The sequence below is a fragment of the Molossus molossus genome, unplaced genomic scaffold, assembly GCF_014108415.1.
Source record: "Molossus molossus isolate mMolMol1 unplaced genomic scaffold, mMolMol1.p scaffold_m16_p_20, whole genome shotgun sequence".
NCBI classification, from domain to species: domain Eukaryota; kingdom Metazoa; phylum Chordata; class Mammalia; order Chiroptera; family Molossidae; genus Molossus; species Molossus molossus.
In genome coordinates, this window is record NW_023425356.1 from 54460408 (window position 1) to 54474154 (window position 13747).

Here is a 13747-nt window from a genome sequence, read left to right on the forward strand (position 1 = left end):
TCCCAGGGTTACTTGTCCATTCAAAATCCTCCTGATAGTCTTATTAAGAAATTAGAGCCCTGGCCAGTTTTCCTGGCCTGGGGACCAGAGTCCTGGGTTCGTTTCCCGCTAGGGGCACGTACCAAAAAAAAATAAATAAATAAAAGAAAGAAAGAAATTAGAGATACATTCCCCAAGGCTTGATAATTACAATTCCTATTTAATCCTCACCGGAGGATATTTTTCCTTTGATTTTTTTTTTTTTTTTTTCTTTTCAGATAGAGTGGGAGGGAGGGGTGGAGAGAGAAACATCAGTGTGAGAGACATTGATTCCCCCATGACCCTGACCCGGGCTGGGGTTGAGCCTGCAACTGACGTAGGTGACCTTCATTGGGAATTGAGCCCATGACTCTTCCGTCTTTGGGCTGATACTCAAACCTCTCAGCTAAACTGGCCAGGGCGACAGTTACACTGTAACCTGCCCTCAGTCTGTGCTCCAACAGCAATGACTGACGTGGGCATTTCCCATGTTAAAGGGAAGAGCTGAGGGATGGGGAGCAGGGCAAGTTCCTGGACATGGGTGTTTAGACACATGAGCCCACTGAGACCAGGGTGCAATGGTTGAGTGTTAAGGGTGTGTTGGTCTGCAGATCAAGGCCAGAGGAGGAAAGGGGAGGGAAAAGTGGTCGGTCCATTTCTGAGAGGCATGTTCTATGGGGCTTGCCAACAGCTTAAAGGAAATTTAAAGCACAACTTCAATTTAAAAAAATCTCTAATTCTGTAGCTCCTCCAATTTATTGTCCCCTTTTTGGTGCTGCATGTAAAGATCTAATAGGAAATGGTACTTTTTGGGTAACACACATAATTGCTGCCATCCATTAATTGATTTACGGGAATATCAGTGTCCCTATTTCACACGTGGGGAAACTACGGAAATGAACGTGCCCAAGTTCATACAAAGTCCTAGGCTAGTGGTGGACCTGGGATTCAAGACGGCTGGGGAGAGAAGGGCAGGCAGCCCCCATACTCACAGTGACCTTTAAAGAAAAATAGAGGAGGAAGCAAGTTACCTTTCTTTGCTCCGGTGGGAATGATGTGGCTGGGTTTTCGGAGATCTCGACCACTTGGGTCCCCAGGACTGAGACAAATACACTTGATAAAACGGAAGGCGTGTGAGCGCCACCTTCTGGGACGAAGCATGAACTTCAGTGCGTTTTTGCCAGTGACTCAGGAAAAGCAAGGTATCTGCTTCACTGTGGATGGCAAGGACTTGGACGGAGCAGCATCAGCAGTTTGCAGAACGAGACGCGAGAATCTCAGTAGGCAGGAATGTTTCATCTCATCCCTGCTAACAGCACCGCACCCCTGGAACCAAGTTCTGTGTTCGGGGCCACACCGTATGGCGATTATGGACCAACTGGACTGTGCTCATAGGAAGTGGTCTGGATGGTAAAGGGACTTAAATCTGTGTCACAGAACCTTAAACGAATCGGCGTCAACCCCACAGAATCAAAGGCTCGGGCCAGACAGACATGCAGTCTGGGTATTGGAAGATCACTCTGGTTGGCCTCGGGGGAGAAAATTGAGACCAGTGGGTGGATGTCAAGACTTCGTACTTCAGAACTTTAAGGAGGGGTGTTGTATGGTGGGAAGAATACCAGTTTGAGGGGGCAGGCAGATCTTATTTCAACCTTTTCTGTGAAGTGGGTGAAGTTTTCTCCCTCAGTCTCAGTTTTGTTACGTAAACACTGGAGACAACACCCCCCTCCATGAAGCTTTCAGAAGCAACTGAGCAAGATCTGTGAAGCCCACCGAGCAGGACCTCGCCCTGGTTGCTTTCCAACTGGGATGTGTTTCGCCAGGGGTTTGTAAACTTTAAATGGGTAGAGAATTCTTTGGACTCATACAAAAGTTTATTTATCGACAAAGTTCATAAAGAAAATGTGCACAGCTGATTTTCATACCTTGGTAAAGCAGCCGGAGAGAGGACACACGTGGAAGCAGCCGATGTCCCCAGTGAGCCCAACCCTCCTTCACACGGGTCAGCGCCCTCACAGGATGCTGTGCCCTCCTGTCACCACCTCCTCGTGCTGGTCTGTTACCCTTGCCACAGCGGGGTCAGGTCTGCACAGCATTCCTGGGGCGCGTGTACCGCCATGTATTGTCAATGACAACTTCTCGTCCACAAACGTTTCACAAAGAGGGAGTGAACTTTGCTCATCGTGTCTACTCAGCAAGCCAGAGATGCCTCCAGAAAATATATATATTTTTTAATCCTCACCCAAGGAGGTTTTTCCATTGATCTTTAGACAGATTAGGAGGGAGGGATGAAGGGAGGGAGGGAGAGAGAGAAACATCGATGCAAGAGAGACACATTGACTGCTTGCCTCCCGTGTGACCCTGACCAGGGCCAGGGACAAACCAGAACCAAAGTATGTGCCCTTGGTCGGAATCAAACCCCGGTCTCATTGGTCCACCAGCGGACGCTCTAACTGCTGAGCCAAACCAGTCAGGGCCAGAAAATAATTTTTAAAAAACATTTTGCAGGCCCTACAGTCTCCACAAAACTACAGTTGTAGCAAGAACAATGAGCGTGGCTATGTTTTAATAAATTTCAGTTATGGAACTTTTGTAATGTGAATTTTATAATTTTTGTGCCATGAAATAATTAACTTGATTATTTCCCCAATCATTTAAAACCATAAAAACCACTCTTAGATCCCAGGTTGCACTAAAATAGGTAATGGTCTGTTAAATAGTATTTAATTCATAATTGAAGTTAAAAGAAAGCATTTAGGGTGGTGAACACACAGTACAATATATAGATGATGTTTGATGGGATTGGACACCTGAAAGCTATGTAATTGTATTGATCAAAATCACCCTAATACATTCAATTAAAAAATAAAAAAAACAGGTAATCTAATTTGTTTTTTAGTCAGATTTTAATATTCCTTTGGTCCAGGTCTGGAATATCGTTGGGGAGAGAGGAACTCGGAAGACAGTGGTGGAGCAGCCTTAAGGAGAGAAAGGAAGGAATGAAGACCAGTGTGTCAGGGAAGTGATGGGGAGAAGAAGGGTGTAACTGGTGGGGAGACCCACCCCCAAGGAGTCATTTTAGAGCAACACTGAAATCTAGTTTCCGTTTCTAGTTCATTCTCAGCTGATTCTCAAAGTATGGGAAATAAGTAATACAGTAATTTTCTGTAATCTATTCAAGCTACTTAGCTGAAGTACAAGCTTCCGCGTGGGCGGGAAGCGTGGCTCACTGCAGCCGAGTCCCGCACGCTCTCCTCAGAGGGGAGGTGAGCAGTCTGTCAGGACGAGGAGCCTGGACCTTCTGTCAGGTGTGTGGGCAGGGGTCAGCTGCAGGGCCGACAAGGGATGAAGTGGAGCCGCTGAGCTGAGTGGTGTGGGCGCTCGTCTGCCTCAGCCCAGGGCACCTGTCTGTGCCAAGGGCCATTTGGATGTTTGTTACATCATTCCCGGGCCCTACAACATTATCAAGTTAAAGAGCAGCCTGCTGCCCTGGCCGGTTTGGCTCAGCGGTTAGAGCGTCAGCCCACGGAACAGAGCGTCCTGGGTTCAGTTCCCACTGAGGGCACGTACCTGGGTTGCAGTTTGTCCCCGGCCCTGGTTGGAGTCGTGTGGGTGGCAGCCACTCGGTGATTCTCTCTCACATCGATGTTTCTCTCTCTCTTCCCCCCTCTCTCCCTCCCGTTCTATCTGAAGATAAATGCAAAGATGTCCTCAGGTGAGGATAAAAAAACAACAACAAAAAACAAACACAAAAACAGCCAGCTGTGCTGGCTTCTGCAGCCCACAGACTAAGACAGGAACGATGCAGAGAAGAGTAGCACGGCCCGAGCAAGGGTGACAGGCACACTCGTGAAGCGTTCCATTTTTATTTTTTTTATTTTTATTTTATTTTTATCCTCACCCGAGGACATTTTCCCATTTTTTTGTTCAGGTAGAGTGGGAGGGAGAGAGAGGAACACAGAGAGAGAGAGAAACATCGATGTGAAAGGGACACATCGAGTGGCTGCCACCGCACGACCGACCAGGGCCGGGGACAAACTGCAACCGAGGTACGTGCCCTTAGCGGGAACCGAACCCGGGTCTCTCAAGAACGCAGGTCGACGCTCTAACCGCTGAGCCAAACCGGCCAGGGCGCGTTCCATTTTTAGTTAAGAAAGATTGGCCTGCTGTATTTGGTCAAACATTTAATGAACTCACCCCTAGTGTGATGGCTGGGACTGCTTCTCTTTGGTGAGACTTGTGCTGGTATTGATGATGCTGCTACTCGAAAATGCTTTTCTAGGTTCACGTCAGTCAGTCTAGAGCTCAGTCAACTCCTTGCGATGGTGAGTTTTTTTTTTTTTTAGAAATTTTTTTTTTTTTTTTTAATCCTCACCCGAGGACATTTTTCCATTTTTTGTTCAGGTAGAGTGGGGGAGAGAGAGAGGAACAGAAAGAGAGAGAAACATCGATGTGAAAGGGACACATCGAGTGGCTGCCACCCGCACAACTGACCAGGGCCGGGGACAAACTGCAACCGAGGTACGTGCCCCTAGCGGGAACCGAACCCAGGTCTCTCAGGACCGCAGGCCGACGCTCTAACCGCTGAGCCAAACCGGCCAGGGCACGATGGTGAGTTTTGAAAAGAACTATTCGCAGCAGTAAGTTGTTCCGAACACAGATGCATATTTTAGTGCCTGTCTCCTCCAAGTGGGAAATCCATCACTGCTTAGGTAACATTGATAGAACCCAAGCAGTGGGAGGTGCTTGAACCAGCTCTCAGCTCACCACCGCTTTGCAGCTGAATGATGTCGCGTTGTAGGTTATCAGGCACATCAGCTGGTTCCACATTGAACGGTGTAGCCAAGATGTTCGATTCTATTTGTTTACTTTTCACATCCTTGAATCTTTCATTAAATGTCTCAATTACTTTCACTCATTCTCCAGCATTTTAAAGTGTCTAGAAGGCTCTTGTCCTTCCAGAGTGGGAAATGCACCGTGTTATTCCTTTCAAGGTGCACTTTCCACAGCCTTCGTTTAGCTTCAGATGATTTCATGTTTGAAAGCAGGGAGCTGAGAAGCTGGTTGGGGCCCTGCAAAATGATGGTCAGCTCTGAGAGTACTTGGTAATGTCCACCGTGAGCGCTAAGTCACACAGCCACTTGCCACCATTGTTTCCTGACAGGCTTTCGTCTCCATGAACTGCTTGACTTCATCCCGCAGTTTGTAAAACTTCATGAGCATGTTCCCGAGAGTCAGTCACCACACTTCACAGTGATAAACGAGGTCACCGCACTCAGAGTCAACATCATTCAGTAAGTCCTCAAACTGGCAGCTGTTAGACCCTCTGCTTTTGACAAAGTGTATGCACGACACTACTGTGACATCACGTTGTTGAGCCGCAACGACTGTGCAGAGACTCTTGCTGTCTGATGCACTGGCTAGAATTAAACCACTTGGATCAGGACTGAGATGATTCAGTTCTTTCTTGACAAATGCAATGAACTCTTTTTGTGAGCCAACCGTGGCTGGAGCTCCACCTGTAGGAAGGCCACTTAACTTTTCAAATGTCAGCTCAGGTTTTTTCCTTGATAAAACAAGTCTCTCAGACAAGTCCTCCCCCTTGTGGTGCCATGCGTGGTCCCAGCGACCACAGCTCATCTGCAGCAACGAACTCTGTAGTTATCCCGCCAATGAAAACGGCCAGTTGGGCCGTGTTTGTTATGTCCGTTTCATCCAAGCCGGAGAGAAAAACTGGAAATCTCCTGCAGAACCCTTCAGTGCCTTTTCTTTTTCTTTTTTTAAATCCTCACCCAGGATATTTTCTCTTGTTATCTTCAGATAGAGTAGGAGGGAAAGGGAGGGACAGAAAGAGAGAGAAACATCGATGTGAGAGGGACACATCGACTGGTTGCCTCCCGCACGACCCAACCAGGGCCAGGACCAAACTGCAACCCAGATATGTGCCTTGCCTGGAATCGAACCCTCGACTCTTTGGTCCCCAGGCTGACGCTCTAACCGCTGAGCCGAACCAGCCAGGGCCAGGGTGACTCTTGAGGTCTTTTATGTGTACTGTAATTTCCGTAATTTTCATCTGAGATTCGGTTTTTTCGAGGACTGCTGCTTGTGGATGTGTGGATGAAGGTTGGATTGGAGTTACCTCTGTGTTGACACAGACGTCGACGGTGTCGCTGTCAGTCACTGGGGACAAGGTCATGCGCACTGTGAGGAGTCACCTAGCGTCTGAATCAGCATCGCCGGATCGTCGTGGTTTCCCAGTGCGGCACCTTCCGCGGCGTGTACACTCCCAGCACCGACAGTCTCTGAGTCGCCGCAGCGCAGGTGGACGGGCTCAGGCGGACAATGAGCAGCGTGCGTGTCTGTCCCACCAGGTGGGCCCTGTCTATCCCGTTATGGATGTTCCTTGCTTGTCCCTCAAAATTCACGTTATTGTTATGATTCACTTAATATAAATTTATGTTGCTATGAAAAAGGCTCCTAGATTTATTGAATTTCGAGTCCTGTCTGCAGTTGCCTTGGCAGGGCCAGACCAGATGGCTTCACGGCCTCACAGGGCCTGTGGGCTGAGTGCTCCCCACCCCTGGCTGCAGGTGTCGAGGTGGCCACGAAGGACCATATTGAAACTTCCCCCAGGGACACATCAACCTATGAAAAACAGGCTAAAGGATGAAGGAGGTTCCTCACCTGCCCAAGTGTCCTGGTGAGGGCACTGTGGCCACAGTGAGTGAGCACAAAGCACAAGCCCCAGGGCCCAGGCCTTCCTCATCTCTTTACACCAATGTTTAAAAAATAATTTTTTAAATTAATTTTTAGAGAGAGAGGAAGGGAGAAGAAGAGAAAGATAAAAACATTGATGAGAAAGAACATCGACTGGCCGCCTTCTGCATGCCCCCCACTGGGGATTTGGCCCACAACCTGGGCCTGGGCCCTGACCAGGAACCGAACTGGTGACCTCTTGGTTTAGGGTCGACACTCAACCCCTGAGCCACATCGGCTGGGCGTGCACCGATGTTTTGACAACATTCCTAACAGACTTATGACCCCTGATTCTGTTTTGATGGGGTTCAAGTAAAGCAGCCCCAAAATGTGTCACTCTGGCATATTGGTTATTTTGTTTTATTTATTTATTTTTTAGAGAAAAAGGAAGGGAGAGAGAGAAACAGAAACATCGATGTCAGAGAGAAACATCGATCAGCTGCCTCCTGCACACCCCTACCTGGGGATCGAGTGCACGACTCAGGCATGTGCCCTGACCCGGAATCAAACCAGCCCTTCTCAGCCCATGAACGATGCTCAATCCACTGAGCCACACCAGCCAGGCGGTGGCACTGATTAAAGTTACTTAAGAAACATTTTGACACTCCATTGTCTCCCTTAAAGCAGAAAATACATCTTACTGTGAAAGGTACCTGGTCCTCCCTGGCTGGTTTGGCTCAGCACTTAGAGTGTCAGCCTTCAGACCAAAGAGTCGCAGGTTTGATTCCGGTCAAGGGCACCTGCCTTGGGGTCACACGGGAGGCAACCAATTGATCTCTCTCTCTCTCTCTCTCTCTCTCTCTCTCTCCTCCCTCCTTCCCACTCTATCTAAAGATAAATTGAAGATAAATGGGAAAATATCGTCAGGTCAGGATTGAAAAAAAAGAAAGAGCCCTGGCCGGTTAGTCTCAGCGGTTAGAGCATCGGCCTGCGGTCCCGAGAGACCCAGGTTTGGTTCCCGCTAAGGGAATGTACCTCGGTTGGTTTGTCCCCGGCCCTGGTTGGTTATGCAGGTGGCAGGCACTCGATGTGTCCCTTTCACGTCGATGTTCCTCTCTCTCCCTCCCACTCTACCTGAACAAAAAATGGAAAAATGTCCTCGGGTGAGGATAAAAAAAGAAGGAAGGAACAGTACCTGGCCCTGCACCAGGAGGTACAGAGACATTTCCCCCCGAGCCGGGGAAGCGAGGGCTGAGAAGGCTGCATAAGTAAACCTGTTACTTCTCTGCTAATCTGCTACTCCAAGCCCGAACCTCTTTGTCATTTCAATTCTTCACGAGTTTATTGTTTCTTTGTCTAAAAGGTATAAAAACTGCTCTGGCCAGTTTGGCTTAGCGGTTAGAGCATCGGCCGCAGACCAGAGTCTCAGGTTTGATTCCGGTCAAGGGCACCAGTCGATCTCTCTCTCTCTCTCTTTCTCCCTCCTTCCCTCTCCGTCTACCTGAAAATCAAATAGAAAAATATCCTCAGGTGAAGATGTATGCATGTATGTATTTATTTTTATCCTCACCTGAGGACATTTTTTGCATTTATACTTAGACAGAGAAGGAGGGAGAGAGGGAGGAAGAGAGAGAGAGAAACATTGATGTGAGAGAGACACACTGAGTGGCTGCCACCCACACGACCCCAACTGGGAATGGGGATAGACTGCAACCAAGGTACGTGCCCTTAGCAGGAACTGAATCCGGGCCTCTCCGGTCTGTGGGCCGATGCTCTAACCGCTGAGCCAAACCAGCCAGGGCCCTCGGTTGAAGATTTAAAAAAAGAAAAGGTATAAAAACTGCTTGCTTTGGTGACTCTGGGGAGTCTCATATTTCTCTGAATTCCCAGTTGTACAAAGTTAAAACTTTTCTCCTGTTTTTGTTACCAGACTAAAGGAGTCCATTGGCCACACCAAAGCCCACTCGAGTGTGGACAGGGGTTGGCAGCCAAGAAAGTAAAGTTTTATTAGCTGAGGAAATGATGCCATGTCCGAAGGCACAGGTGCGCCTGTGCTCAAAGCCCTGGCCATGGTTTTCAGGGGTAATCGGGAAATCATTCCTCACAGTAGCTAAAGGAGTTGTAGTCATGGGCTCTGCTGCTTGGTTGGGCCCAGGGTAGGGACAGTGGATCCTTGCGTCAGGTTCTGACGTCAGCCCTGGCATCGTCCTGTCTAGTTTTGTGAGGGTGTGGTCTGTAGAGTCCTTCTGCTGTCATGGGTCTGAAGTCAAGGTGATAGCTTTCGCTTGACCAGAGTGTTGTAGACCAACGAGACAGACCAGACTCAGACTCCGAACTGGGTTCAAATTAAGAGAGCTTTATTAGCCGCGTGGCGACTGTCCCATCCTACTCAGAGGAGAGAGCAGCCCCGAGCTCAGGGGGAGGGTTGCTTATATAGTTGTCTTAGCCCCTGTTAAGGAATTTGGATTAAGGGTCTGCGAGCAAAGCAGTACAGAAGCAGATATTTGCAGTTAGCTGTTATGCCTGAGGGAACCAGCAGTTTCTGTGTACACAAACAATGGTTATCTATACAATGCAGTGGTTATCTATTAGCAGCTAGTTCTTGCCATTCCCTGAAAATCCAGGGGGCAAGGTCATGTGTTTGTCCTTTACATTCCCCACTGGTTTTAGGGTTAAATCAAATCTTTGATTCTAAAATGTCTTCAATTTCTTCCATTGTGGCTACCCTCTGATAGGGAGTACTAAGAACCATGAGCTTAACAGCCTGTACTTTTTCTGTAAAAAATTGCATTAAGCGATTAATTAGGATTTTGCCACAAGTTAATATTAACAGGAGGAGTAGTAAGGGGCTCGCAAGGCCAGTGATAAGAGTAGTGAACCATGGGGACCAATTAAAGAGGTTCTCATACCAATTCTTAGAGGTGGATAGAGCCTGTTCTCGTTCATCTAGTCACTAACTAATTTTATGCTTTCTCTAATAATACCAGATTGGTTAGCATAAAAGCAACAGGTTTCTCCTAAAGCCAAACAGAGAAGAAACAAACCTGTGGAATAATGTTAGCAAGAATACATAAGTCTTTGGTTCCAACGGGAAAGATTTAGGGAGTCAGTCCTGAGGAGCAAGCAAACCAAGTCCCGGGGGGTGCAGTTAGGACCCAAGTCTTGTGATGAGGGGCTTAATGGGGTTAGGGTGGTAGCGTCCCCGCATGAGTCCGCATAAGGGGAAGCGCTTAGGTCGTAGTTGCCGATGATGAAGCATGTCCCCTCCCTGTCCTTGTAGGACTCTGAGGGTCAGGTGGGGGCCGTACCTTCATAGCAGTGACCACCCTTGAGTGCATCTAAATTGGGTAGGTGTTTTACTGGCAATCAGAGTCAGGAAAGAGACTAGGAGGAAACCCTGGGGAGCTTTATCTTCAGGGGATCCTCGGTCCACTGTAAGGCCCATTGTTCAGGTATTTGCTCAGGGTGTGCTTTCTTTACCTGAGTGTGGTGAATCCAAAATTTCTGTCCTGCTACCTTCAGAACGGTGGGCGTGGTCAGGATAACAGGAAAAGGGCCAGTTCAGCAAGGCTCGAGGGAAGCAGGCTGTTTCTTGACCCAGAACCAGTCACCGGGGCGAAGTCGTGCGGTGGTATCTGGGGTGTCCCTGGTTGGGGTCTGGTGTCCTTGATTGGCTGTCGGGTCTGTTCTCTCAGCCTCTGGATTGCCTGCAAAGAGCTGAGGAGGTTATGGTTACCTAGGTTGGCTAAGACCTCGTCCCCGATTTTGGGTAGAATAGGGGGAGGTTGGCCAAACATGATTTCAAATGGGGTGAAACCCTTAAGATAAGGGGTACAGCGCACATGAAGGAGGTCAAAAGGAAGGAGCCTTACCCAGTTATCGCCCGTCTCAAGGTGGAGCTTAGTTAAAGTTTCCTTTAATGTCCTATTCATTCTCTCTACCTGTCCTGAACTCTGAGGCCTGTAGACACAATGCAATTTCCAAGTAATCCCTAAAGCTTTAGCTAACAATTTTGTGGTTTGAGCAATGAATGCCGGGCCATTGTCGGACCCCAGAGCTAGAGGGAGGCCAAATCGGGGGACTCTCTCAGAGAGCAGTGACCGGGCTGCCGTGGTTGCAGTTTCAGTCTTGGTAGGAAAAGCCTCAGTCCAGCCGGAGTAGCATCTGTGAAAACAAGCAGATATTTACAGCCGTATTGGCCAGGGGTGACCTCAGTAAAGTCAATTTCCCAGGGGTCACCAGGAGCTGTGCCTCGTTCTCGGGTCCCGAGGTCTGTTGTCTCCCGAGGATGAGAGTTGACTTGGGCACCGGCAGGGCATCTCCTTATTTCAGATTCTGTCCATCTGTTGAGCTTCGGGACATAAAAGTCCCAGGCTATGAGACTGGAGAGTTTAGTCTTGCCCAGGTGGGTGCCCTGATGCAGCTGAGAGATCAGCTCTCGGCCTAGGGCCGCAGGCAAGAGGATCCTCCCGTCGGGGAGAAGCCTCCAGCCGCGTGGCCCCTGGCTGCAGGTGAGCCTCCGTCCAAGTTCTTCCTCTTCTTGGGTACAGGAGGGCTCTTTGAGGAGACTTTCCCCTGGAAGGACAGGAAGGATCTCCATTGGCCCCCCTGGTCTTAGGGCAGCCTCCTTGGCTGTCTGATCGGCGAAGGCGTCCCCCTTAGCTTCAGGGGTGTCGGAGTTCTGGTGGCCCCGGCAGTGGATAATGGCCACTTTTGTTGGTAGCCAATGGCCTCTAGGAGGGCAAGAATTTCTTCTTTATTTTTGACCTGTTTCCCTCCTGAGGTTAGAAGTCCCCTTTCTTGGTAGAGGGCCCCGTGGACGTGGGCAGTGGCGAAGGCATACCGGCTGTCAGTGTAGATGTTTACTGACTTGCCTTTTGCCCATCTTCAAGCCTGAGTGAGAGCAATTAGTTCAGCCCTCTGAGCTGAAGTCCCGTGCCCTAGTGCCTGGCCCAGATGACCTTGTCTTGTGTGACTACCACCGCTCCCGCATATCGGACTCCTTCCCGGATGAAGCTGCTCCCATCTGTACAGAGAGCAGGCTCTGGAGTTGGGAGAGGGTTGTCAGTTAGGTCAGACCTCAGGTTAGTTAGAGTCTCAAGAATGTCTGAGCAATCATGAAGGGAAGCCTGAGGGTCATCGTCAGGCAGCAGGGTAGCTGGGTTGAGGGCAGTGGTCTTCAGGAACTGGATTCAGGAGGAGTTTAAGATGAGTACCTGGTATTGGGTGATCCGGGCGTTAGACATCCACCGGTCCGGAGGGCTCCTGAGGAGAGCCTCAACAGAGTGTGCCCCAATAATCTGGAAGTCTTGCCCTAGGGTTAGCTTGGATGCTTCTTTAACTAAAATAGCAGTAGCTGCTATGGCTCACAGGCAGCTGGACCACCGGAGGCTACAGAGTCTAATCCCTTACATAGGTAGGCAACTGGTCTCTTCCAGGGCCCTGATGATTGGGTTAGGACCCCTTTGCAATGCCTCGAGTCTCAGAGAGGAAGAGCTGAAAGGGCTCAGTGATATCAGGCAGAGCTTTTAGTTTCTCAAAGGCATTGTCTTTTCCCCTGGGCTGGTATAGAGAGGCTTAGTGATCTCGGCAAAGCTAGGGATCCAGAGGCGGCAGTACCCTACAACCGCAAGAAATTCCTGAACCTGTCTCTTGGTCATGGGGGTAGGGATTTTCATGACCGCCTCTATCCTGCTATTGGGGGGCAACCGTTTTCCTTCTTTGAGTTCAGAACCTAGGTAGGTCACGGTGGTGGTGCACAACTGAGCTTTCTTGGCTGAGACCCGATACCCTAAGTGTTCTAGCTCTAGTAGGAGTGCCTTCAAGGCCTCCTCACATTCAGGAAGAGAAGCGGCTGCTAGAAGCAAATCATCTACATACTGTAGCAGGGTGACATGTTGGTACCTTTCCCGGAACAGTTGGAGGTCCTTGCTTAAGGCCTCATCGAAGATGGTGGGAGAGTTCTTGAATCCTTGAGACATTGGGTCCAGGTCAGTTGAGAATCCCCCTCCTGGATCAACCCATTTGAAGGCGAAGATGGATTGGCTGAGAGGCGATAAGGGAATTGGAAAGAAGGCGTCCTTGAGGTCCAAGACAGTATAGTAAACACGGCTGGGAGGGATCAGGCTCAGAAGCATGTAAGGGTTCAGAACCGTAGGGTGGATGGTTTCCACCCGAGTGTTTACTTCCCTTAAATCTTGGACCGGCCTAAAAGCCTCAGTCCCAGGCTTCTTAACTGGCAAGAGGGGAGTGTTCCAGGCCGACTGGCAAGGCTTTAAAATGCCAGCTTCTCTGAGTCTATTAATATGCCTAGTTTGGCCTTCATGGAGATCGGGTATTGGCAGATGAGGTCCTTAGGTTTCCGTTGGGCCCCCCCTTTAGGGCAGTCCCTTTTCCAATGACCATATGCTTTGCAGTAGGCACATTGGTTCGGGTCAGGAAGTGGCCGAGATTGTTGCCTAGGTCTCCGTGGGGTTGGCCCTGTGTTTTTAGGCCTATTTCCCCGTTGCCCTTTTTGATTCTCTTGAAGAGCAGCTATGATTACTCTTGTGACTTTTTTAGTACTGGCCGTTTCTGGGTCGTCCCGGTTGTTAAATACTCTCTGAGCTATTTCAACTAACTCACTAAGATTCTTTCCTTCAAAACCCTCTAATTTCTGTAGTTTCTTCCTAATGTCTGGGGTCGACTGGGTGACAAAAGCAATATTAATTGCCCGTCTATTCTCAGGGGCCTCCGGGTCTATGGGAGTAAAGAGGCGATAAGCCTCCAGGAGACGTTCGAGAAAGGCCGCTGGGGATTCCCCTGCGGTGTGAACAGTCTCCTTACCTTAGACAGAGTAGTTGGCTTTTTGGCTGCTCCACGGAGGCCCTGAAGTAGAGATCGGCGATGCTGGGTTAAAGCCTCCTTACCTTGATCAGTGTTCAGGTCGAATTGGGTTGGGTAGTTGGGAGGTAGGCTCCTATCTGGGCCGGATCTGTGAGGGGTTGGCCGTCTGGCCCGAGGACAGATTTTGCTGCCTCTCTGTGGACCCTGT

The 13747-nt window shown here is 49.3% G+C and overlaps 1 pseudogene; it reads left to right on the top strand.

The window, feature by feature from the left end:
• Positions 1-3786: 3786 nt before the first annotated feature.
• LOC118638034 lies at positions 3787-3887 on the top strand (annotated as a pseudogene).
• The last annotated feature ends 9860 nt before the right edge of the window (positions 3888-13747 follow it).